This window comes from Corvus kubaryi, unplaced genomic scaffold, assembly GCF_017639235.1.
Source record: "Corvus kubaryi isolate FWS band 111438036 unplaced genomic scaffold, C.kubaryi_AGA036_p1.0 37394, whole genome shotgun sequence".
NCBI classification, from domain to species: Eukaryota; Metazoa; Chordata; class Aves; order Passeriformes; family Corvidae; genus Corvus; species Corvus kubaryi.
Genome location: NW_024581133.1, coordinates 1,519,177 through 1,546,902, shown reverse-complemented (window position 1 = coordinate 1,546,902; position 27,726 = coordinate 1,519,177). Strand labels below are relative to the sequence as shown.

General features: G+C 38.8%; 1 long non-coding RNA gene across 1 annotated transcript in view; it reads right to left on the bottom strand.

The window, feature by feature from the left end:
• LOC121669718 overlaps window positions 1-19,363 on the bottom strand; it is a 190,476-nt gene extending 171,113 nt beyond the window's left edge. Inside the window, exon 1 of the long non-coding RNA XR_006017876.1 lies at window positions 19,173-19,363. This is a non-coding gene — a long non-coding RNA (uncharacterized LOC121669718). The remainder of the gene's footprint in view (window positions 1-19,172) is intronic.
• Window positions 19,364-27,726: the final 8,363 nt, after the last annotated feature.

Genomic DNA, 27,726 nt, shown 5'->3' with positions numbered 1-27,726 from the left:
TCAAAAATTTCAGCACAGAAATTTCCGTGTATGAAAATACTGCCAACGTGACTTTTTCCTGGCAGTATCCTTTAACTGCATTTCAAATGCACTTGCTTCATTCACCACCTTGTGATGTGATGTTGTACCGACTGCTAAGCCAGCAGATAAGATAACCTTGCCTTCTACAACAGAAGACCTTCTGAAAAATAAATCTGTTTATTAGGGTCCAAATCTCTTGAGATCCCTGTGGAACATCTGCCTATCTGCACCAGCTGCTAGGTTACAAAACCATAACACTTGAGGCTACCATTATCTTTGCTAGTATTGTTTCATTTGGCTACTCTTGGAGTTGAGAGGTTCATTTTTATTCCCAAGAAGACATTTATGATGTGAAGGCATTAAATTGACCAGGACCTTGTGTGGACCTTTCTTTTAGCTCAAAAGAAAGAAGATCTCTTGGATATCTAGACAGCTTTACAAAAATGTACTAATTCTGAAGCTGAGAATGGTGCTTTCAGAAGGATAGTAAAGTATTCCTGGATATTTCCTCTAATGGCATTCATAAACTAACAAAATACTTTTTAAAGACAGGTGGTGAATGAATAAACAACTGAACATCTGTTTCTGCAATAAGAAATTAAATGCTCAATACACAAGCCCAAGATGATAATCCAAGGAATCAAATTTAATTTTATAATTTTAAACCTGGAGGATGGTTGATTATTTTAGTCAGATGTTTAAAGAAAACCCAATAAAATGGATGTCTGCAGTAAGAAAATAAATAATTAAAATTAAGGAAGTAAATAAAGTATTAAAAAGTGCTCAGAATGTATCACTTGCACGGAGAATAACAGATACAGAAGCAGCAATGCCATTGTGTCTCTTGCTTTACTCTATAGAATAAAGGCACCTGTGCCCTCTCACACTATGGGCTGAGAAATCACCAGAAAGGGACAGACCCTGAGAGCAGCTGCCGAGTGACACTCAGGGACACTGGCTCCAGGACTGGCCACCTTCCCTTCAGGTTCCATTTTTATTTCTTACTCTTTTCCTTCTGCCCTTCCCAGGTTTATAAACTCATCATGTTTAGGATGAAGCAGGTACCTGGAGAAGATGGAAAGAGGGGTAAAAGTTATTGCTCAGAAATTAACTAATCTAGCAAGAAAAATCTCTTCTATCCAAACAAAATGACTGAAGTACTGGACCTCATGCTCGACTAACAAGATCCATTCCCATTTGCAGCTCTTTATAAGGATGTGTGATCCATCTCCCAAGCTCAATGTTTAATCCAAGCACTTTACTCGGCCTGCAGAGCCCCCATAAACCCATTCACACGGTGATTTTCCAGCATCCTTAATGCCTGGGTACCTATTCAACAAATGCAGTGCAAGACCTGTGCCCACCAGTGTTTCCATGAGGTACCATTACAAAAGTGCCTGCAGGTTCTATCTGTTTTCCAACCACTCAAACATACAGTTCTGCTTTCTTTAAAAGATAAAAAATACAGTTTATTCTTCTTCTCCATTCCTATTACTTGTGTTGACCATTCACCCTCTGTTTTTCTGACATTAGCTACAACATATGGGACTATAGAAGCTACACTAGACCCTCAGAATGCATTTTGGAAACATGAGGAAAGCAGTGTCCCAGGTTGTGTTCATTATCAGAAACTGCAAAACCCTGATAAAGAAAATTGGGAAATAAATAATCTTTATATGCAGTTTCTGTTTGCACAAGAGGAAGATGTTTGTCAAGAAGCACAGCCAGAAACAACAGCCAATTTTTATATGATGGTGAAGTGATTTAAGCAAGGCCTGTTGTTTGTCAAATGCAAAGAAAATGATTTTTATATCTTAAAGTTTTTCTGCTTTCCTGGACTACATCAGTTAGTTTAATGAAAGATATCCTGAGTGAAAACCTTAGTGAACTAGACAAAGGCAAAAGAAAAGGAAAGGAAAGCTCTGGAATCCTTCTAGAAGGAAACTGGAAGCATGAAATATCTCAGGCAGCGAGTTTCCTGAGAACACAGCACAGTCAGGAGACAGCCTTAGCACAGCAGCCCTGACTGGCTCTACATGCACACATTCCAGTGGCATGCAGAGCACTGAGCGCTGGCCTAAGGCACCCAGAGCTACAAACATGCTGGCCCAAAATGTTCTTAAATGGTTTTTTTTCTTTTTGTGGAATTTGGGCATTTTTTAATCTAAGAGACATAGCTGTCTTCAAAACCATAGTGTTCAAAAGATTTAAAAAGTGAGGTTTAGATTTGTTCACATCAAATCATTTTGTTATAAATCCTTTTTATAGGATCTTATGACCATCCCTCAGCCACTTCAGTGTGCATAAATTTCACTTCTGCTAGGGAAACAAGTTTTATACTGATAAAAAACTGAAGTAAAAAAATATGTGGTAACTTGCCCAGGGCAACACGAAACCTTTGCAACCAAGCCATTCAGTGCTTTAAATACAAACATCCCCTTGATCCTGAGCATAGTTAAGAGGGGAAATGAAATGCCACTGCTCTGTCGAGGTCACATCTTCATTTTTAATTTTTAACTTATTTGTTGCAATTTACCCATACAGTACATTTAATAATATATATCAAATAAACTTTTCTAGAGTTAACAGTGCTTTTTTTCCTGTCACATCCTGTTCCTTCACTACAGAGATAAGTTGACTTGTGATACCCAATAAAGCAAAACATAGCAAGCACATGTGGTTGAATTGTGCAGATCTGAAGTCACAGAGGGCCTTAGACAGGCACATTATTAACAATTAGCCACTTACTGTAAATTCTAGCTGACACATCTCATTAAATATAGGCCAAAATAGACTTTGGTGATCGAACCTCATTTTTAATAGCTTTTCCCAGCATTCTGCCAATTGTTGTCAGGAAGCTGAAAATTACTCCTACCACTAGGATGCCCACTTTATTCTTGCTGACTGCTGAGAGATTTCAAAAGGCTGGCCTGCCTCCTCTGTGCCTGATAAAGGTAAAACCCAACCATGTGCCTATGATGGAGATAGGCTTTTAAAAACCTCTCAGCAGGCAGCATGAAGGGAAGAAAAGTAGAGGGTAAAAGGAAAAGTATTTTCTTTTGTTGTTTCTTCTACATAAGAGCCCAGAGTGACTTATAACATTGACTGCCCCCTTCTAACACAATTTTGATGTGGGACTGAACAGCTGGCCTAGTGTCCAGAACCTAAATGGCAACTTATTGTTGAAATGTCTGCAATTTCCACCCCCACAACCAATCAGAAAATAAATGAAAGTAAATTTTTCATAACTATCAAACTTAGCCAAAGATACTTTTTTAGATGAATTATTTTCTTTTTTATTTCTTTTTTCTTTCCCCCTAAGCCAGTTTCATGTACTGAGCAGGGATTCTGTCTATGTTCAAATGGAAGAAGGAAATTGCAGGGAAATTTAACTTACTTAGCAGAGTCCTCTGTGAGTATCTTAAGATTTCATTACCCAAAGATAATTGTCTTGGCTCCAGTAATCTCTTCACTCTTAATGTTTTCCATCTTTGAACAAGTATCAGAACCAAACTTGTGTTCTCTGGCTTAGTAGTGCTGGAGTAGTTTCAGCAAATGTTTTATAGACAACATTTCAACAGATCAAATGGTGTGGCAGAGCACAACAGTTCACAAAAAAGCACTTGTTAAGCTCCCCACATAGAGAGACAAATGATGGTATCTTACTTGTCAAGATTTTGGAGTTCCTTCTTTGACCCTAATTTTTTTCATGAGAAAAAAAATTCGTAAGAATTTTTTTCACCACGAGAACAGGAAAAATATAGAAAGATCACACATTTGTCCAGGCTGGCAAGGAGCTCACTGAAGGGCCTGAGTCCAATCTCCTGCTGAAAGCCGGGTCAACCATAAGCTCAAACCGGGCTTCTCAGGCTTTTTAAAATTCCCAAGGAATCCCCACAATCTGGGACTATATAATCTTCTAGGCAGCCTGTCCCAATGTTTGACTGCCCTCAGAGTAAGAAGGCTTTTTCCTATCCAGTCAAAATCAATCTGTTTCAACTTCCAACTTACGCAGGTGTGCATAGTTTATCTGAAAACAGCCTGAGGAAGGAGGTAGGTACTGAAATATAAAGGGCTATAGCCATGATTTTACACAACTTACTGAACTCTTACAGAGCTCCAATGCCCACTACCTCCCATTTTTTACAATTTGTAATTATTTCTGCGTAAGTCCCCAGCCAGGCCAACAGTGCACTGATCCCTGTCTTCCAAATGTGCTATTCTGACTCATTTGGCAAATACATTCAATGAGCACAGCTTTTTTAGCTCCAGTATTTCTTCCATTTGTCTGTTTAAGAAAACATTTTTGGCAAACACTTCTGGATCTATAAAAAAATAAATCAAAACACAAAGAAGAAGGGAAATGGATTAATAAGTATGGGGAGTTTGTTCAGTTAGGTTGCTGCCACGTTTAAAAAAACAATGATCTTGAAAGAGAATTTAGTTATCTGCCAACCAGTGCACTGAATGGAAATATTAGGAATAAAGCTTCAGAAGCCTCCCACATTTTGCTTCATAAGTATTCAGGTGTGAATGTGAAGTCACTGATCTGTGTTTCCCTAGCCTTGATTCAGCCAAGACCTTTTAATGATGTGTTTAATTTTAAAGACATAAATGTGACCTTCTCATGGGAAACTTTCTTTACAATCATTCTTCAGTGATCAAGTGAAACCATCTATCTAAATAGAAAAGATTCTCATTGGGAAATCTGCAGCAGAAATTGGCTATTACAGCATTTCCAAGTTTCCTCTGGGATACATTTCCAACAAGGGCAAGAACCCTTGTGGGAAAGGTATCCCAGAGGAAATTTTTCCCACAAGGGCTCCTGCCTTTTAATTGATGTCTTGGTGTTTCAGATCAAAGACTGTGTCTTCACTCCATTTTCTGCTTATTCTTGAGACAATCATGAGCAGTTTCTGTCAAATGATGCCCTTCTATGGGAAAAAATGAGAATAATCACAGGAAATATATACAATCATTAAATTAATTTCCTGCAATGAAACTTGAGAAAACTGCCTTTTGGATTCTCAGCTTCAGAACCAAAAGTGGTAAAACCTGCAAAGACATTTTTAGTCACTCACAAAGCATTCTAATATTCTTCCAATGCAAAATGTTCTTTTTACTTGTCCAGTATTGCTTTTTCTGTATCTGCTTCAAAATAGAAAAAGACTAAAAACCCCCTCCCTATTTCTTCTTCCACAATGTGTACTGCAGTGAAAAATGATCCTTCACTTTGCCTCTCTCACGAGGGTCTTGCAGCCTGTGTGGTTCAGTCGTCGCTGCCGACAGCTCCCACCTGTGCACATGTGCCAAAATAAAAGTGTAAACTCAGGTTGATTTCCTGTATTTAGTTGAATTCTTAAAAAGAAGAATCCTGAGGTGGGCCAGGAATACTTTCTTTTAATTTTTTTTTTTTTTCCCCAGAAAATGAAGTATTTAGAGAAAAACTGTCTAATCTTACCAGAAAACAAACCCAGACATTCTGCCATATGGAAAGATTCTCAAATTCTCTCATCTGATTCACATGGGCTATTTAGGTAATTAACTAAAGCTGCTTAAAGAAAGGTAAAAAGGGAATATTGGTAAAGGAAGCCAAGCAGCTCACAGATAGAGCAGCTACATCATGCCTCCTGCAATCACCGAAGGAGACATTATGGTAATGATGAGCAGGGTAGAAGCTGGGCAGAGCTCAGGGGCTGAAGGAACCCAGCTATTTCACCATGATGGAAAGCTCTGGAACAGAAGAAAGGCTGCAGCACCTTCCCTGGAACAAGAGACGTCTCTCCTCACCTCTGCTATAGAGAGCTGAGGTAGCTCGCTACCACAGCCCCCCCCAAACCATCTGGAACTTGGCTGAGGCAGGATGAACCCTTGTCCACAACAGCCCATTTTTGCCACTGCAAAAAGCCCCTTACTGCTTCAAAATGACTTTTTGGCCCCAGTTATGAAACAAACTACTGACACCTGCAGGCAGAAACACTTATAAGAACTGTTTGCCATCCACAGCCTATATGAAGTCTCAAAACATAAGGAGTAACAGCTCTACTGAATTTGAAAATCAGAACCTTAAGTGGCTGTATTCTTCTGGATGAGATGCTGTTTGGGGCCAGTTCAAGCTGAGCAAGCCATAAGGATCTTCAGACCAAGCACTAATTGATAGGAGTCGTGTACAATACTGTTTTCTTCAATAAAAACAGGTTTTGCTCCACCTCCTAAAGCTCTGTCAGCAGAGCTCTACATGTGGCATTGTTCTCTGAACAAGGAAGTGAACTAAGGCTCCTAATTTCTTGGCTAACTTCATTTAAAGAAAGAATGAGACTGGTGCCAAAAAGCAATCAATGGATCCCCAGTCAAACAAAACACTTAACACCATGATTTGAATCGAGTCACTCATGTATTTAAAGTTATGAATGTGTTTAAGTGCCTTGCTGGGTGAAGGTCTAATGACCTGGTTTTTTGGACTAAACTCTAGCTAAATCTAACAAATAAAGGAACATACACTTGAGAACTCAAAGTTTATTTAATGATAAGCTCCAAAATTCTGGCTTCCTCTTTCCTTGCAGCTGCACACATTGTCTTGGAAAGTGTCCTTCTTCTATAATGGTATTTGAAATAAGTGCTCCAGTCTGGGTTCACCTCTCTAAAAACGGCCCAAAATCTCATGATACTGGGAGATATGTCATCAAGAGTTCTAACAATAAGTCAGTATCCAATTAGCACTTGGGTAACATAACTAAACTTTCTACAATGTATAATAAAACGGGGAAAAACAGCTGTAGCTCAGAAATCTGGCCAAAGTGTTTTCTTTCAAATCTTGCTAAATAGATCATTAGATATTGTCAGAAAGGTGTGATGATTTTTTCTACCCCTTCTACAGCCCTGTAAGTATTTATCAACAGAACTCATTTAACTATACTGACTGAGACTTTGGAACTTTCCTTAATATTTTTCTTTCTTTTTAATTACTTTTAATAGTATCCTAAAAGTAAATTCTGTTAAGTTATATACTTGAAAATGGATTTACACCCCTCCAAGTTTCACTCCAGTGATCCTCATTAGTAATGTACATATGCATTACATATTTTCAAAAGAATTTTTTTAATGTATGTGATTTTACTTTTTCTTCAAATAAGAGAAATGAAGAACCATGTCTTCAAATACTTTTAAGGCAACAATCCCACTGATACACACAAGAAGCACTTTTGCACCTAAAATCTCCCATTAATTATCAAAGAACTATAATCAAGCATAATTATCGCTGCATCCCGGTTGCTAAGATCAATAAATTAACACAGTCATAAACCCTTTGAAATTTTCAAGTTATTCTGGCACCTGGTGTCCTGTAGGCTCAGGTTCTTTACACTTCTGACAATGTCACCCCTTCTTTTGTGCTGAGGCTAATGTTTAATGTCAGGTCTTCAAAGAGACCACATTTTAGGGAGGAATTAATCCCTTTACAACAAGTGACTGGTGTTAGGGATCCCCCCACCATTTATCCATAAGGAGAAATTGTGAGAACCTGCCGAGAGTACACAGAAATTTTCATATATTTTAAATAGAAAAGAGTAAGAATTCTGTTTGTGCAACTTAAGAACTCCTGAAAAGGAATCCAACTTGCAGTGAGAGATGTCATTTCCAACTACAATGGGACTTGCTACCAAGGCCTCAGAAAAAAGTATTCTTTGTTATAAAATTTCATAGATATTTAAAAGATCTCCAAAATCCCAGTTCTAGCAACATTCTGGATTTATATTGTAAGATTCAGACCTGGCAAAAACTTAGTAGATCTGGATCTACAACTCCCAGTGAACCCAGAGCTGCTGTGAGTCCACGCTTCTGTGATTTGTAGGGATGACCTATGCAATTTTCCTTCCACCCTATATTCTCTTTTTAAGTTTTTCATCACATTTCTTACTCCGCTTATTCAGAGCCTACACTGATAAAACATACTGCAACCCAGTTATAATACACAAACCTGTGTTTAATTCAGACACATTCTGCCTGAAAACATTAACGACATCATCATCAACTACACTACTTTCAACTTACTTAAATACTGTAGCCTAAGTCCAGATTTTTGACAAATGTTTAGGTACATTTGCCGTGTTTTCTATCAGCCAACAGACTAAGACCAGTCAGTCCCAGCTGTTGCTGCCACCCTCTCACAGGTGGGATCTCCCATCAGCATCTCAGATCTCTGGGTACCGCAGGGCACAGCACTGGGGTTTTCAAAGTATCACCACCAGCATTTTTAAAGCTAAATAGCCCATGCAAGGTTGAGAAACTATATCACATCTTGGTATTTCTATGAGGACAATTTGGCTGAACAACTGTCACAACAACGTCTGCAAATGGAGGAGATTAAAAAAAACCAAAAGGCAATGCACGCAAATTACAATTATTCAGTAGCAACTGGTAATAGTTAATGAAACAAGATATCAGCTTTTATAAAAAAGGATCCATTTCCTATGTTCACAGGGGACATAACTAAAATTCATCTCTTACTTGTGGATGGTAATTTCACTTTGCTTAGATTTTTATTTATGAACTTCTTGTTGGTACAGGCACCATATAGGACCTTTTACTGCTGTTAGATGAAAGCAGGTTCAAAGTGAGATTTGACTTTGTATCTATCTTTCAAGATCTGCTGTGTATAACACACACTAAAAGCTTCACCTAGTTTGGCCTCATTATATCTTCCTTAATTGAGTCTTAATAAAAAGACTGTGTTCTAGTGTGAAATTTATTAATTGGTTTTCAAGAAGAAAGGCTTGAAGCAATATAGACATCTCAATTAGGGATGCATTTCAACATAAATACAAAATTTATGCCTCCTGTGATTGCTAAAATGAGTTAGAGCTAAACATAGAGAACTGACACACCAAGTTTCTAGATATATTTTGTACCTGGGTAGGAAAGCAAAGAATTTCTATAGTAGATTGATTTACTGCTGCTGAAGACTAAAGTGGGGCTACATCTTGAGTGTGTGAAAGGCTGTCACAGAGGAAAAGCTTAATTTATCAATTTGCCAGTTTCTCAGGGGAAGCCATTAATGACAACAGTATGAGGCTGCCTTTTAGCAGGATTCATTGGACTTATTTTCCTAACTTAAAAAAAAAAAATTATAACTTTTTCCCTCATAAAATACCAGACCTGTCAGACACACAAAAGGACAACAGGAAATGCTGCTCTAAGCACTAAGAGCACCATCTATTCACCTCACAGCTTTCTGCTTATATTCAGAACTCTGAGTGCCATAAAAACAGTATCTTTAAAAAGCAGCAAAACAAAAAAACCCCAAACATTCCAAAACTTACCAGAGCCTGCCTACCAAATGTTACACACTCCCTTTGCACCTAATAAGCATGGTTTGCTTACCCCTGTAGATGCCTAAGCCAAAGCACTCTGCAACAACAGATCACAGACCAGTCAGTAACTACTTCCCATAAGTAGCATGGAGCATCCTAACAGCAACTATTCCACTCAGTTCAAGCTTTTTAAAATAAAACAATTTTTGGTGCCAACCATGGATGCCTTTTAATGAAATTACAAAAACCTGTGCAGCATGACCAGAAGAAAAATCTCACCTGTATATACAGTTCCAGGCCAGAAAAAAACATATGAAAATACATCTCAGTCTGTGTGTCCCTGGCTCCAACTGAGTTTAAAACTATCTGCAGTTCCAACAAATAGTTAGAGCTAGGAAATATGCTAAACCTATGCAGAGCATGTGTGACATTACCACTAATCACTGCTGGTTCTGCTTCATCAAAAACAAAATCTAGAAAACATTTAATAAGGAAGAGTGTCTGAGAGAATAAGTTTTATAATGATTTACACCTCTTAATCAGAGTTTGTAGTTTGCTTGGTTAGTGTAATTTTAATTAAACCCCTGCTTAGCTGCACTAGGTTTCAGCAGAGCTCCTGCTCCCAGTGAGAAGGGTTGAGAGCCGAGTCTCCTTCCAGGCACTCTGGTGCAAGCTCTCCCTTCAGCTCTGTACATCTGTGGCAGGGTCAAGTGTTCTGATTTCACCTCTGGCAGAAGGGTCACTGAGCACAGGGAAGCTCTGCTACTCTGCTGGATTTCCATTGCTGAGCTTGCACTGCAGCAGCTCTCCCATCCACTGACCCCTTCCTTTGATCTCACAACAGGTTCAGGGAAATTAAAAACTGGCAATGGCTCAGTGGAAGAAGAAAAAGCTGAGGTTTCCTTTGCTTGCAGAGCCAGAGAGCTGACAAGGACAGGAGAAAACAGTGTGCTTCCTGGCATTTCTGCCCCTCCACAGGTGACAGGATGAAATTAAGGGAGCATAGGATTCACTGTGTTGTCCTGTTGTTGAAAGGGGAAGAAAAAGGGTACTGTCACTTGTGAAAGTGATCCTCTTTTACCGAGAAACTGTCCTGTGGTTTTGATCACAGTTTCTGTGTTTAAGTCATGGACAGAGATGACCTAAGTATGATAGTCCCCAGTGATTCCTGTCTGCTTCTCTTGTCCCAAATAAGGGTTGTTTCACCCTGGGCAATAAGCTGATCCACACACAGAGCTGAGACATTTGATTTCATTTCACATCTGCACAGAGATGAGTGCTAAGTGGAGAAGCCACAAAACTAGCACACCTCCATTAGGCCATGTGCTCATTTTTACACACTTGGAATAATACAAATTTGGTATTTCCCACGTATGTAACAACCTAAAGCTCTGGAGCCATTCAGTTTGCAGCCTCATCTGTTTAAAGATACAATGCACACTTATTTTGCCACTCACACTCGATGAGGAAGGGGTTTATGGGAGTAAGGGCAACCTGTGGGTGGGTACTCTCACAAAATCACAGAACAAGCTGAGTTTGAAGGGATCTTATGTTAACGAGCACAAAGTTCAAGCAAAGTTGTTCTTTGGCTTTGTAGTTTGATTTATCATATCCTCCTGTTCTTACTTCTTGGCTCATGGCTCTTGTTTCCTGCAGGTTTGGTTATTCCTCATTTTTCATAAGTTCTTTTATTTGTCCTGTACTATACTTCTTATATAGTCAGTTTTTAACCTTTCCATGGTACTTTATTTCAACACTTCCAGACTAGGCAAAAGCTCCCCTGAACAACTAAATAGTCTAACATATTTTGAGGATTTACCAAAGGAACATCCCTGCAGGAGATCTGACTCCTTCTGAATGCAAGGTGAACATACTGAGCCTAAAGAAAAATTCAGATATTTGCATTCACGTGCCTTCTCTTTCTTAGCAGCCATGTAATCCCTCTCTTCCTTTTGCATATAATGGAAGAGGAAAAAAAAAGAGCTCTTTTGCAAGCTAGCTAGCAAATGCAAATTTAAAGCCTCTTTGCCCAGTACAATGTCTGAATTCCATCTGTATCACACTGCTACATGCCAATTACTTTAATTAGGGTGAGATCCAAGATTCACAAGAGAAAGTTCATAGTGTAATTAAGAAATAGTTTTTCTCCTCAGTGCTCCTTTTTCATCTTCTTTGCTCATTTTCCTGCTTCCCTCCCACCCTTTCTCCATTCAGGGACTTTTTCATTCTGATTCTTTCGTCATTTTGGCATTAGCATTGTTGTACTTACATCTTCAGACAGGCATGAAAGCCAAAAAGCTGGTTGCCTTTAATGCTTCCAAGATAAGGTTTAAAAAATGAAAAGCAAAGAAATGAAAGTGAAAGGTTTTATGCTATTTTCAAGTGATATTTGGCGTGGTGTGGCACAATGCTTTGAAGTGTATCTTATTAAAAGCAATGTCACATCCTGCCAAGAAATGCCACTGCTCAGCACTCGGGGAGATGGGTAATCTCACAGAAACACAAAAAATGTACTTGCCAAGGAAGGAAAGAACTGATTAGGTTGTGTAGATGTTCTGCATGACCTATAATCAGCATGATAATACTGAATGAATCAATGAAATGAGTGTTGTCTTAACAACACCAGCAAAAGACATATCTGTCAAAGTTTGTTACATCAATTTTCATTTGAAGAGCTACCCAATCTCAATCTTCTTTGCAGTTGGGATGGATTAACACCAACAGTGGGCACCTCTTAGCAATTCCTAAGTCACACAGTAGCCAAGGCTATTTGTTCCCCTCTCTTGACACTTCCAACCAGAAGGCATCAGTCATTAAGAGCTTGACATTCATGTGTCTTCTGGCAATAGGAATGTCATCATTGATTATGGAGATTAGTGTGGAAACATCTGGGTTTAGAATTCTACCAAATAATTTCCCAATAAATACTTGTTTGCTTCTGTGCTAAACCTGAATACAATTTTTTTTTTTTTTTTACTGGAGAAAGTAGATTCATGGAATTTTACAGAGTCAGTGTTAAATAGAAAATAAGTTTATTCTTTAAACAGAAGGGGATGGATTCCTAGTCAGGATAAAATATTTAGACACAGAACTGGCCCCTGCCTCATTAAAAGAATGATTCAAGCTTCTCTCTTGTAGCAGGTGGCAATATCTCACTGACTTCATCTCAACCCAGATCAAGTTATAGATGCTGTAAAGGCAAAATGTAGCAGTGTGAGCTCAGTGCAGTTGAAGCATTGTATCTGCAGTGTGCCAAACCCTCAGTGGGACAGTCACCAGTCACCTCTGAAGGGCTCTTTTGTTTTGTTAAATTAAAACCTGCTTCCAGTTGATTTGAGCTAAACTGAATAAAATAAGGATCTTCCACACTTGGATTTACATCAACTCACTTTTGGAAGTTTACAGTCATACCTTGGTTTGCTGGAGCATCTTTCCCACACAGGCAAAGCCTTGCCACTGCAGACAATGCAAAATCATAGTGGCTGCTTTATAGCCCTTAGATATTTCCTCTGTGAACATCTTTCATACTGACCAAGTTGTGCAGGCATACAACGAATTTGCAGTTTTTCAACTCCTTTTGCATTGACATAAGTGAACATGATATGATGTTAGAGCAGAGCTACATTTGGATTGACAGCAGAAGTAATCCTGAAGCACATGCACAGGTTTTACATTTCAGGACTGCACAGGTGCACATGCATTATGAGGAGAGTCAACTTGTGATGAAATTGATCTTTGCCTGAATAAAAAAGTAACACAATAAGTGGAGTATATGAACTTCTAATTGACTAGGCAAACACGCATACGAGAGCGTAAAGGCCACATTTAGGACCAACTATGACATTATTTACATTTCCAGAATGATGTCTGTCCAAAGCCTTTTTCCACTGTACCGTAGCACAGGACTTACATCATTATGTCATTACATGGAAATAAATAAAATATGCAAGGTTTTAATGTGAATTTTTTTCAATTCTGTGAGTTTTCTTTAGTGCAAGTTATTCTCCCGATTTTACTCCAAAAATATACACATTAAAAAAAAAAATTATGCACTGTGGAATAGAAGTACTGACTTGATACTCAGTTTCAGAGTCCCATGTGCCCTATCATTAGTGGCAGACTGATTGTTTTCTACATTTCAGCAAAACACACTGGACTAATTATAATTTCACCAACACTGGAGTTGAAGAACACAGATTAATGATCAGCAATTAAAACATCAACAACATCACAAACAATAATGCTTCATACTGTTAATTTCTGTTGCCTGAAGTCATGCTATTTCTCTTTGGGCATGAAATACATAATGCAGTCATTACCTCCAACATGAATAAAATGCTATCGCATTACATGCTGGGATTCATATACTATAGCTAATTCACAGCACCTAGACAGGAATGTGCACTTGGTGGATTGTGCACATGTAATAAGCAGCTAAATTGCTGTTAAGATCTGAAATACCAGAAGTCAGTCAGATTGCTCTATCCAAACATATGCAGCACCAAACCCAGATCTTAAACAACCATAAGCTCGATGTAAAAAACAAAGTACGTCAGACTGGAGTCTTTACCTTCAAAAGTTTTTCTGGCAGACCAATGCTGTCAGATTCAACTGACAGAGGTACAGCCTAGACTTTTGTGCTACGTTTTCTTAGAAACCTAACATCTCTGTAATCCTTTCTGTCTGGTGCAGCATCCTATGTGATCAAGTCTCTAGCACAAAGCTCATCTGATGTCATTTCTCATTTGCGCACCAGGAAATCAATGGCTGCAGCTGCAAGTCCCTGCAGTAGGTAACTGTGGTTTGCCCTTGTCCTTGGAGCATTTGCCTGCAGAGTCTGGAGGCCATCACCCTGCAGTCAGTGTGGCTTGTGGTAGCATAACTAGAGCAGGACTTAAACCAGCCCTTTTGTCAGCACATCTGCAAGGGCATCCCATTAGCTACAGTCCAAGGGATTTGGTGAACTCACTTGCTGTAACCCTGTTTCTGTTATGCTCAATATTCTCTGTTATCTTTTTCACCCACTGAAATTTTTGTTGGGAAATGCATTCAGTAAACTGAAAAATAAGCAAATGTGCTATCTCTGTGTTGAATGTCACCACCTTTATGTGATCTGAAACACTAAAAAGCAAGGTAGGGGACAGCTTTGTTATGAAAGAATAGTGAGCACAGGCAGAAACACAGAGGGAATGAAAGCAAACACATGAATCTCACCAGTCATTTTCAGAATGGAAATATTCCATTCACTCAGATGCAGACCTATTATGGAAATTGAAATGGATAATAAACCCAGCAAAGACAGCCATTAATTAATGTTTGCTACATTTAAAATTCCCCCTATATGATTCAACAGGGTACAGCAAGATGTCAGCAGCTGATGTGTTCTTTACTAATTATTTATCAAGGAACAGCTAAGTGCTCTCTTATCAAGGGTAGAGACTCCTGATGACTACAGAAATGCTAGACTGATATGGAATAAAACAGCCCAACAAGAGGAAATATCAACACTAGTTACGTCCAAAACTGAAACAGGTGCAGAACTGCAAATGGACGTACAGATAACGAATTCACCCATCAGCTCACAGGGATGATGTGCCTGGTATAGCAAATATCAGATCATTAGGGGTGTCATGGAAGTGAAAGGGAAAGTCAGGTGTTTCCTTTATCTGCAAAAACTTTCTGATTAATTTCTAACTTCAGATGGTTCTTGCTCCTTTCTAAGCAGCTGGAATTAAAGTTGTTCATGAGTTTGCCACTCATGAACAAAGATTCTGCCACCCTGACTTTCTGCATCAATATCTCACAAGTGTCATTAAAACCAGCTGGTATATTTATGAACAAAAATGTTACACTGTGGAAAGCTTGGCAGAATTTTTCCCTAATACATAAGCAGCCCTGGAGGCATTGTCACAGAACTGCTAGAAAAAGGTTTGGTTTCACTTCCCATCTCAAATTCCCAGGAGCAGCAGGGATTACCGCAAGAAAGGTCTTCAGTGATTGAAAGAGACTTTCCTTATGCCACCTAATGGGATGCCCTCTGGCCAAATGAACATACTCTGTGGGTTCTGAATTCAGCCAGGTTGAAATTCACGGTGTTTCTTGCTATGATACAGAGAAGTAAGGATGTCTCCACCTGACACCTAACACATGGCATATGGGCAACTATTACAAGTGATAAACAGAATGTCTGTTACCATTTCTCAAACATAAGCATGGATGGCTGAAGGCCCAATCTAAGAAAATTCCCCTTTTAGATCCAAACAACAGGTGGAACAGAATTAGCATCATTTTCTTACGATACTTTATGGGCATTGTCAGATGCTCAGACAGTGGGGCTGATCTGCTCAGCTGCTCTGCTTGCAGACACAGGAGTTGGGATATGGACTTTATACACATTTAAAAACAAAGAGCTATGATTCACCAGTAACTTTGCCAGTTGGAGGATAGCCAAAGACACAGCCAAAGAGCTGTGCATGGGATTCAGATACCAACTCAGGGAAACAGTTTACTCTCTGTTGTAAAGCTTTTTCATTACCTTGTTCATTAACCTTTCCTTGAGCATTAAAATACTCATTACGCTCTCTTGTGCAGTATGCTCATGCAGCATTATTTTTCATCATTCATGTTCACAGTATGGTGGTGCCCAGTTAAGATAATCTTCTAAATGGCAAACAAAGTGAGCCATTCTGGAGCTTTGTGTTGTCATGACAGCTTCAGATGACTTTGCTTCAAATGCTTATGTGTGAAGAGAGTCAGCCTCATATTAACCTCGTATCCACCATCAGAGAAATTTTACATAACAGTAGATGTTCTTAAACATATTTTCTTCATTTTGCTTTTTTCTCTTTACACAAACTTTAATAGGCCTTAAACTCTATCCAAGGATCCTGGCAGAGGTGTTAAAATCACAGTCATTATGGTGCTGATGATTCATCACCTCATTGTGCTGCCTGCTCTGTCATAACCAACACTTTCTCCCTGAATACAACTCTAAGAGACATCCAAACCCCGCAGAAAAACCCAGACCATTCTGCAGTGCAAGACTTACCAAAAACACCTCTTCCTGGCAGCCCTAGCAATAGTCTCTGGTGACACTGGTCAGAGGAGCACAGGCAAGCTCCATCCATCATGCCAGCAGAGTTTTTTCTTCTAAGTATTATTTTCTGCTATATGTAATTGGAAGAAATATCCTTGTAAGAAGAAACTATTTCAGAGGAACTCTCCCGGGAGGCCTTTGTTAGAAAGGTGTAGAAGTACCTGTACAGCTTGACCTGGTATCAGTGGCATCAGCAAATGCTCAGTTCCAGACCTGGATATAATGGAGTCCAACAAAGCACTGACGACAGCCTCCCAACACACACCTCCCCCACCAGGCACTGACCTCATTTTTTTTTTGGTCTTATGACAAAGCTAGACCCCAGCTCAACAAACCCACAAAATGAAATCGCTTTCCATTGCATTATTCATTTTGGATGTAAACTTACTGTGGCAGATATCACCAAAGGATTTCAGAAATAGAGAGAGGTGTTCTTACATGGCTTTCAGCAGCAAATAATTAGGTATTTGCTCTCAGAATAATACAGTGAATCTTTTGAGAGACGTGTAAGCAAAAAGGAGGTTTTATACAGCAGTTTCACAGTTTGTAAATCAAACACATCTTATCAAAATGTGACCTATTCAAACTGCAAGTGATGTAGTGAAGAAAGATCATCCCTTAGCTGAGTACACGTTAAGTTCAGCAAAACTGTCAAAGCCCTTTAAGGCAAACAGCCCATTACAGACCATGAACGTTGTAAACTATTACCACTGCCAAGGTAATGTGGGATAATTTCTCCCGAACTGAAAAGCTGACATATTGTCATTTGACTTTTCCTCAGAACACTACAGACAGATCATCTGTGCAGATAACACGCTTAGCAGCAGGAAGGTTTTCTCCCTTCTCAGAACAGCTACCAGAAAAGAGGCAAAAGGCAAGTCTGTACAGGCTACAGTAGATACAGCAGCCAGAAATAATACAGCAACAAAATCTCTTAAGAATTCCATAACTGTACACTGTTCTGTGGCACAGAGCTTGGAAGAATCAACTGGAAGGCAGGCAGAAATCAGCACGCTGATTTCTCTGTCAAGGGTAGAGAAATATTACAGCATTGACTCCCAGCAGTAGAATCCACAATCCACAAGTTTACATGATTAAGCTGCGACCATTTAACTCAGCAGGCGTTTGATCGATATCTCTGTCACACAAGAAAGGACACAAATTGCTTTGGGAAATGCTAATGGACATCCTAAGGTATAACTGCCTTCCAAAAGCATCTTCCTATGTTTGTACACTAGAGGGATCTAAAGCAGGAACTGTGCTGCAGTTGCACGGAAGAGCATACACAGGAGATATCTTCTGTATTGTTACCTCTATCTTTTAATTATTATATCCAACCATGAGGCAAAAAGGGTTTTCCAAACATATATGACATTTAAAAAGCCAATACAAACCCCTGAGGTTCTTCAATAAAAAGGGCAGCAGATTATCCAGTGTACCTATCAGAACAGGTCTTTTGGTACTCTTAACAGTGCAGAGTGTCAATGACACCTTTGGGATAATTACTGGTTTATCCTGAGGTTATAAATACATAATCTCTTTATAACAGATGTTAATGGATTATAAAAACCAAGCAGGTATCCCATAGGAAACAAATAAAACACGAGCACCTAATGGAAAACAGATATTCCTTTAGACCTTCAAATAGCAGTCGGGACACAAAATACTGCAAGAAATCAACTCATCTGGCAATTCCTACTCTCAGCGACTTTATCATGTATTATCACCCTTACTGAGCTCTCACTGATTTGGTATCACAGCAGCCCTGATGAAAAAGGGTGAAAGAGAACACAGAGAGTTCACTGTGTTCAGCAGGCTGAAAACAGATGTTTTGTCCCTCTGGAGTTTTAAAATAAATAGAACTTTCAAAGAACACACACCACAAAGTTGGTTTAGATCGCCTCCAGAGTACCAGGTCTGCTTTTCAAGCTGAAATGCAGAGATCTGTACTATGAGTGTGAATATCAGCTATAGAAAAGCAGGACATTCTTTTTTATAACTTTTGTTGTAAGCATTATACCTGCCCCTCGTATGCCAATCAACAAAAACTGAAATCGTGTTTAGCTGCTGGAACTTGAGCTGATATCATAAAGATTCATAGGTCTAGCTGTAAAACTGAGCCTCATTCAGACTTTAACCAATTTGGAAAAAAACCTCACTCACTGGACAGTGATTTGACTAAAAAAGTGTGGCCTGGCCAAAATAAAAAGAAGGAAATATCAAAACAATGCTGAACTGATTTCTAACATTTCTAAATAGAAATTTGATTTTTAAATGTATTGTTTGTTCCAAAGAAAACATCTCATATTTTATTTACATCTCGTATTTCTTTCCAGATTTGACCTTCACAAAAGAAGTTGAATTTCTTTTTATTTAAATTTAAAAATCCCCCAAAAAACCCTGCATAATATCTCTCAGCCATGTGTTTCACATCTGCTTTTCAGTATTGCCAAATAAAGAACTTCACAATTCACACTGTTCATTTCCTTCCTAATGATTTTATCTAAATGCCATATTGCTCCTAAAATACTGTTGGCCACAAAAATACCAAGGGTTTCTGCATCAAGGTGCAATTCCATTAAGCCTCACTTTGAACTTACTAGGATATCCTCTGGCTGAATTTTACACAGATCAAGTTGGCTTTGAGATTCAGATTCAACACTTATGAAAATGACTTTGTTTAAAAATACACTATTCAAAGACTTTTCTGCCCAAAGGAGCCCCTTTAACCTTCAAGCTGTACTTACTGTAGGAATTCACGTGAGCCTTGAGTAGTCCCAACTCCCTCTTTTCACAGCAGTATTGTTTATGTTCATTGATACCTGTTCTCCATATCTCAGAGTTTTCCCCAACTGAACTCTGCCTCTGGAGGGTACTGATGCATCCATTTCCTGATAACCCATACGTTCTCTTTGGATTTGTAAGAGAGACAGCAAGTACTGCAAAAGGAAAAAAGTAAAAGAAAGGGGTTGAAATTTTAAATACATTTGAATTTTGTTAAATTTACTTCTTTTTTTTTGTGTGTATTTTGCTTAAATGATTATTCATTTCACTGAGTTTCATCAGCATGAAAGAACACAGAAAGTGAATTTTTAATTTCCTTCTTTTAGGTATTCATACCAGCCACTAGACAGGTTAGACATCTATGGATAATGAGGAGAAGTACAAGTTTATTACAGGAGAACTGAATAAAAAGCATGCATCCTCATGCTTCAAAGCATTACAAAAATAAATCTAGAACTGAAACCCCTTTGCTCTATAATTAGCATTTGATGGAGATTAAAGAGAAACTTTCCTTCCCATATCAGTTCCATAATTGCCTGATGGTACTATATTCTGAAGCAATTTTATCAGAGAGACAATAGACACATAAACACTTTGCTAAAGAGAAAACTAATTTGCATCACTTATTCCATGGTAACTGTGCGTGTTTTCAGCTCATAAACAGGTGAGGGTGCTTATCTCTCAGTAAAAAAAAATGCAATTTATCTTGTTTCATATATCAGGGTATGAACATGCACAAGAAAGTTTCCCACGTAGCAAACAAACTGACAATTTTCTCAGAGGCCTTGCCCACGAGCTCATAGCCCAAAATAAATTGCCTACCTGTCCTGCACAAATCAGCAGTACAAACTTCTGTGGCAATATGTAAACTCCTCATAAATACCCACTTCAGAGCAGTAAGGGAGTGCCTGTACTCAGCTCAAAGCACACAAACACTTCTTACAGAAAAAAACTTCTATTGGAGGAAGTTGCAGGTCTTAGAATACATTACACTAAGAAAATTTGCTATTCCTCAAGTAATTTATTCATTGTCATTTATCAGCAGTAACCATTAATAGATGTCTGCAAACTTGCAAATGGCTCCATTTCAACACGATTTTCAGGCAACTGCTTAGAATATCATGGCATTTAAGCAAAATGTTAAGAGGTGACATCTCGGGATGTTATTTGATATTTCATATGGATGGATAAACTCCCTTCCCCCTGCCCATCAGCTGGCAGTTCCAATCTAAAGAATCAGTCTGGAAGTTCAGAGTTACGAGTCCAGAATTAAAACTTAAGTGTGCAGAAGCAGCTCCCAGTGGAGGCGGGGGGATGCTATCAACTTTACATACCCCGTTTTCTACCACCAGCTATGGGAAGTCATCAATTTACATGACATTTTATCTTTTAGGCACGTGCTCACTTCTAATGTAAATGATACAGAAAAAAAATACTGATTGACCACAAACATCTCCAAAAATAGTTTTTGTGAATAATGAACTTTCTCACAGATAATTCCATTTAGAGCCTTTGAAATAGTAAATGCTGCAATAAATGTTTTAATACAAGTAATTGCAAGTAAGTAATAGAAATATTTTAGGTCTTTTCGTAAGGGGTAATTCACATAGCCATCCCAGACAAGTGCTGCTACTCAGAAAAAAATACCTACACCATAAATAAGACAGCACTGGGTGACAGACATTCCTGAATCATACCACACTTTCCCAGGAGATCTGGAAGTTGTCATCACAGGCACTTGCTATTAAAGCTCAAACAATTTAATAAAGAAAGCTGGAGCATTTTCACTGTTAGTGTCATCATGACATTAAATTATATGATGGACTGCCTCAAAATGAAAAACTTTAAATTGTTAAAAAGTTTATGATGCATACGTGCTCTCCATCCTCTGTTAACACCTTTTACCAGCTCCAGCTTCTTCCACATAGAGTAAATGTCACCAAATACCTTCAGCCCTTTAGAAAACCACACTATAAAGTTGAAAAATTATAACAGACAAAGCTACATTTTCAGTCTTTATCTTCCCTTTAAAATGGTGTTAGGGTACATTTTGATAATAGGAGAACCCAGTATGCAGACAGGACAAAGCAGATCTTCCCATGATGTAACAACTAATAAAGCAGAGGAACAAGCTTTTAGTAATAATTCTGGAGGACAAAATACTTCATTTAGGTACACAGGGAGTACAGAACAGACACAGTTTGTGCATTGTCTTCAATATATAAACCAACCAGAAAGCTCAACCATATGGGCCCTATGGGGAGGTCAGTCAGCCTCCACATCCTGTCATTCCTCCATGTCTCAGTTAAACGTTGTGTCAATCAGTGCCAGGTGATCTGGTCTTCATTAGGTGGCTCCACACAAGCTGGAGACCAGAAGTATTACCAAACTCAATCACGATCAGCCCTGCCTAAGCACAAGGCTGTGTCTAGGAACAGATGCCCATGTACCCCATTGCCAAATCTTCAATCTGTACTTTTTACATGAAGGATTTTTCAGTCCTTCTTGTGCCTCCAAATTCTTTGTGCTTATGCAGTCTTTCTTGCTATTCCAAGTCCAGGGCAAGACAAATAAGGTTCTATTGACAAAAACATCAAAACTTTATAATTGGGAATTAGAAACTTATTGCATTTAATATCTTTGCATAAAAGTGTTTCAGATATTTCACATCGGTAGAGGAGCAGTGAATGTTCTGCACAGCCACACGTGGAAGAGCACAGGCCCTGCCAGCTCGCTGTGCTCAGTTGTGTTTATCACAGTACAAACATGCTAATTTAAACATGTGCACACACGTATTTTCAATGCAAGCGTACCTAGGAGTGATTTCAAGTGTTCCCAGCACGAAAACAGCAATTCTGAACCAAGGTGCTGTAAACAAACCTAAAATTCAGATCAAAAAATCTTCTCCAATATAACCTTTAACATTTTCTGAAATAGCTGATAAATAATGGTAGTCATTTGGATTTAATGAAAAACAAACAGAAAAAATTCTATCTTGAAAGAGACTGGGAAAAAAAGCAGTTCTTGGTTGTGTATCACAGTGTTCCACATCAATTTTGCTGGCTTGTAAATGTAAACAGTTTTGCACAAAGCTTGGCAATCTAACAATCAAGTTGAGCTCCTCCCACATAATAATAATTTTTACTCAAAAGGATTCTGATAACTAAGTTTCCTGTGCTGGGTTTCAAATGGAACTGAGAGCCAGACTTCACTGCAGATGTCAAGTGTTCTCATGTCACTGCTTGCTTACTGAAAGATGAAAAGAGCAACAAGCTTTAAGGAACAGGTACTGAAAGTAAAGGAATTAAGAAATAAACACCTGCAGAGAAAGACAGAAAAAGACTTTCCCTGACAGAATACAATTCAATTAAGGTTGGCACAGTGCCCCTAGTAAAGACCCTGTTCTCAATCACTGGCACCACGGAGAAAGCTAGGATCATCTGGGTGATGTGTCTCCCTTGGCCCGAATTTCCAGGACAATTTCAGTCAAAATACTGCAGCCGTTCCTGAGAAAAAGGCAATGGGAAACAGCATTTGCTTAGAATGTTAAAAGATTCTGAAGTCTTTTCTTTAAAAAGTCCCATGCTTTAGAGCAAGGACTTGCAAGTTGGCAGAGATCTTGTGCCTTTTGCACTCTCAATGAAAAGCAGCTCAAAAACGTTCAACTTCAAGCCTTGTGGTTTGTGCACAGCCAGTACTTCCTGAACTTCAGCTGCTCTACTTCCCAACCTTTCTGTCTGTACTGGACGTGCTCCAGGGGCCTGGGAAGGTCCTTCTCTGCAATTACAGCTCAGTGCCAAATCGGAGTCGAACAATCTGAACGAAGGCAAGAGGTCTTTGCTGCCATTTCAATACTCGCCTTACTAAGTCCAAGCAACACACAAGAGGCAGCTCTCAAACTCAAATATCCAGGGAGAGCACCAATCTTTTAGGGAACAGACTGGGAAGAGGAGCTTGAGGAATGGAAAAGAAACTGTGTAAGTGCAGGGAAAAGACAGACTGAGGCCCAGAAAACTTGGGCCAGAAGAAAGAAGATGGAGGCCAAACGGAGAGCAAGTAGACTTCTGGGCAGAGAGACCAGAGTAATATCCAGGAGAAGGAAGCTGCTGAAGAACAACTCCCAGCTAGGAGATAGCTGGGAATGAGGCCGGAGGAGTAAGAGGCACAGAAGTTGTGTCGCTTACAGTACCCCCCACCAAAATATCCTGCAACTTAATGTCATTATATAATGCTAAAGCTTTTGTTCTAAGGTGGTTTTTTTCTTCCTTTCTCTAATTTCCTATTAGATTCATAATCTATATAATTTTACTACTTTCCTCTGAGGCAATCAGCATTTGTATTTTTGGCTTATCTTTTAAGGAAATAGTTATTTGAATATTTTCCAAAGTCTTTTACTCTTTCCTGACAGATTTTTTACAATTTTTTAAATAAAAATACAACATTCAAATTAAAAAGTAAGCTCTCAATAAAAATTTTTATGTCCTTGAGTGTACATGAACTCAGCTCAAAGGAACTTCCAGGAACACACCATATTAACCTTTTTGGTTTTCTCCCTTATAGATCACCATTAATTTTACAGTAAATCTATTTAGCTCAAACACAGTGTTTGAACTGCTTTGGGAGAGAAGATGCAACTGCTTCTGCAGAGCCATTTGATACAGAGTTCTCTGCAAAACACTCCAGTATTTCCATTCTTTTTTTATAATTGCTTATGTATCATAGCAGATATGGGTGTAAATGTATGTGATAACTTCTTGACAATCTCTATTTTAATTTTTATTTTCTATAGTTTGGTTATAACTAAAACTCCCAGATTAAGAGTACCTGACCCGCCTAAGACAAATCCCACCAACTATGGTATGTAGTATTATAGTCTGATAAAAAATAGACATTAAAAGTAATGAGGAGTGTTGCAGGCAGCTTGAATATCTATAAAAATCTTCAGAGATTTTGTTCAACATTGAACAAAAATTCCAGTACAAAATTAGCTGCAGAACCCTCATCTACCAATTCCCAGAACAAGAACTTCACTAAGACCAGGAATGGTTCACATGTCAAATGTTCTCAGCTTAATCAATGGGATTTCCTTTAGGATCATTAGAATAAAATATTCCAATAAGGAAATGTTCTTCAAACTGTAAAAGAAAACGCGCAAAGATTTCTCAAATATTTTTCATTCCATCCTTGCTTCTGGCAGTCATCAGAAGAGCTGACAGCTGCATTTCAATTTTCAGATTTCAATATTACCTTCGATAGATGTTACTCTTTGTATATATCTGGGTTATTTCTGAGCCTTATTCTTCTAAAAGTCCCTGCTCAGTTGGATTTAGTTTCCACTGTCAGTGGCCCGAACAAGATGATCACTTAATGTGAAAAGACGCAAGAAGCAGCAAGAGAGAATGACATGTAACAGTGTCAAACTCTGCAGGATTGTTCTGTATTACTTAAGTTCCTGTGACTGAATCACAGTCTGGAAAACTTAATTTTGGAACTCAGTACTAAGTTTTGAAAGACAGTTGGTAATTGAAAAGTTCATTTCTAATGAAAGTATGAGGTGATGAAAGGTTGGACTAGCAGACTAGATCATTTGAGTCTTTATTAATAATATGAGTTCATTTTAATTCAGTGAAGCACATAATTGGCATCAAGCTTTTCAAGATCAGCACTCTTTCCTGTGACTTGAATCTGTAATATTTTAAGAAATTTTTAATGTTATGGTAGATGTTTTTATTATTTGCATTTTTAAATTAGGTTACTGTTAGATAGTTCAGACTAATTATAAGCTTGTTGATTTTATTGAGCCCAATGATATCCAGTGGCTAGTGACAAATCTTTATAAGCCTAAACCTGAATTCCTTGCAATGACTCTGCAGTCATCTCGCACTGTGGGGCAGACATGAACAGGTCCCCCAGAGATTACTCCACCTTCAACAACCAGAAAAGGGCAATGGGGTCAATTACTGTTTCAGTTTACCCCACAGCTGCTGCATATAAATCAGTTTACCAGAAGTTCTTAAAGTGCTTTAATAGCATTTATTTCAATGCCATTATCTTTGCAATTCCAGGCATTCTCGATGAATAGACAATGAAATCCAGAAATAAAAATACACAGAATGCAATGGAAATGCTCTTGGCCATTTAGACTGAGATCACCACTCAGAAAAAACCAGAAACTTTCTAACATTTGCCCTACTGATACCACACATTTTATTGGGGTACTGTCTACAAGAAAGATGTGCTTCAAACAAACCCCGTGTAATAAAAAACACTCAGTCACATCAGAGAGTCCCATTCTATTGGATATGAACTTTAACCAATAAGGTCCTCAGTGCTTTTGCCCTCTTAATGTTAGCAACATCAGGATTCACTGAACAACTGAAAGGTTTTTTTGCAAAATCATAGTCTGATTTTTAGTTCAACTTTCCAAAAGATCCTGTGATTCACAAGTCTAAATTATATATTATTGGTCTTTGAGGTATGAAAAACTTAGCCCCAAAATGATTGACAACTAATAATCTTCAGCTAAGTGATTGCCAATGAAATTATTGTTTGGCTCCATTGGTTTTGGTTTTTTTTAGTTTACATAGACTGGTTATTTAAGTTACTGGAAACTGAGAATCTGAAAAAAAAATTGAGGCGTGAGCACAGATAAAGATAAAAGCAATCTCAAAGCACCAGTGGGTATGTTGAAATTTACCATCATGCATCTCTGCACAGGTTTACAGCCCTCATTACCTGAATCTTCTCCTTTAAACAAAAAGGAGAAAGTCTAACTAAATACTCTGTGGTCTTTGTAGGTTTTCAGAGGCATAAATGAAAACTAGCTAATCATCTAGCAATAGAAAACCACAAGTCTGAATTTTCAGAAAGCCTCAGCTTGCCATGGTTGAGCAATAAGGTGAGATTTTTCCTATTTTATCTAGGTTGATAAAGCTGGTGAAGGTAGCAAGAAGAAACAGATGTGGCGTGGCTGATGCAAACAATAACCTCTGCCTTTCAGTTGTGCCAGGACTGAACAGCAATTCACATGGCTTTACTGCATTTTCTTGGCTCCAAATACAAATTTGGTCCTCAAATATAACAACAGAAGCTGAAGCCCACAGAACTTGTGGAGTCAAAGTTCTTTAAAACCAAGACCCCTTTCTGGACCAGCATCTCACCAAGAGCAGGATCTGTGGATCCCTTCTCATAAACACTCTCTTTTTTGAAAAAAAGTATGAAAAAGCATCAAACAGGTGACCTGAAAGAACTTTCCTGAGATGAACATTCAGACTGAATTATTCTCCTTGCCTACATAATTATGTGTTCCTAAATAATTCAGGAATACAGAATATCATAGATTAAGCTGGTGTTCTTCAAAAGGAAGAAGACAGGAGGACAGGCAGTATCTGTCCTTCAAAAGGACAGACAGTATCTTAGCACAGAACTCCAGAGGAGTATTTAGCCAGCCTCTCAGCTCCTCAAGGTTTGAAGTCATAACCCATCGCACTGCCCTAGCACGCTTTCTCACCCACTCAAAGCACTGCATAAGAAATTGATTGCAAAACCAGTCCCATATTTTAACAACATTTAAACAATGGAGATAATATTTCTTTTAGCTACTCAAAGGAGTCCACTCAGAAGGAACCTGCAGAAAAAATGCTATACTGTTTTCTGCCACCCTTTTGAAAATACAATTTTAAAAGGGCTGACCCAGTGTTTTCCTTCTAATGAGCTAAAAAGCACCGTTAAAGGTTTTCTACTAAATTGTTTTATTTGATGACTTTAGTCTGAACTCTCTCTTCTCTTGCTGTGCCAGCAGCTATCACCATACTTCATGGCACTTCTTTAGAGAACATGTCTGTAGACCAGAACTCTGAAAAAAAGAACAAACTAGCTTTGCAGACTGTATTTTCCACATTAGGAGCAAATGGATGTCTGCTGAGGGCAACGCTCTCCACTGCAATAGTCAAAGCTTTGAAGCTTGGTCAAACTTCTGGGACACTGCAATCTGCTTCGAGTAGATGACAGCACAAGCTGCACCCTGGCAGAAGCAGATGAGGGACAGGATGCACTGCCACCAATTATCTGAGTTTTTGACTGCTACAGATCCAGCTTTGCTTCTTTGTACAAGAATTCCAGCCTCACCAGTACTGTTCAGTGCTCATTCGTCTCTCTAGTAAAAGCCTCTAGAATGGCTTCCTTTCAATCCTTCCTTTCAAAATCTCCCAGAACCTCAGCAGACCCCTGGGTGGCTGTTAAACAAAGAGTACAATTACGAAGCACTGTCAGCTGGTGCCACCTCCAAGGGCACAATGGCAAAGGGACCAATTCTGGCTGCCCACCAGCTCCTGAGGAGCAAAGTGGGGGATGCTGTTCTCAGAGTCCCAAGCAGAAGAGGACACACAGCCATGAAGCCCCTCATGGGATGGGAAGCTTTGTTTGAAGGCAGTGAAGGAACCATGCAAACACCACTGATGCAGTAAATTCTCAGTACGTTCTCTCTGGCCTGTCCATGCACACTAAGGGCAGCAACAC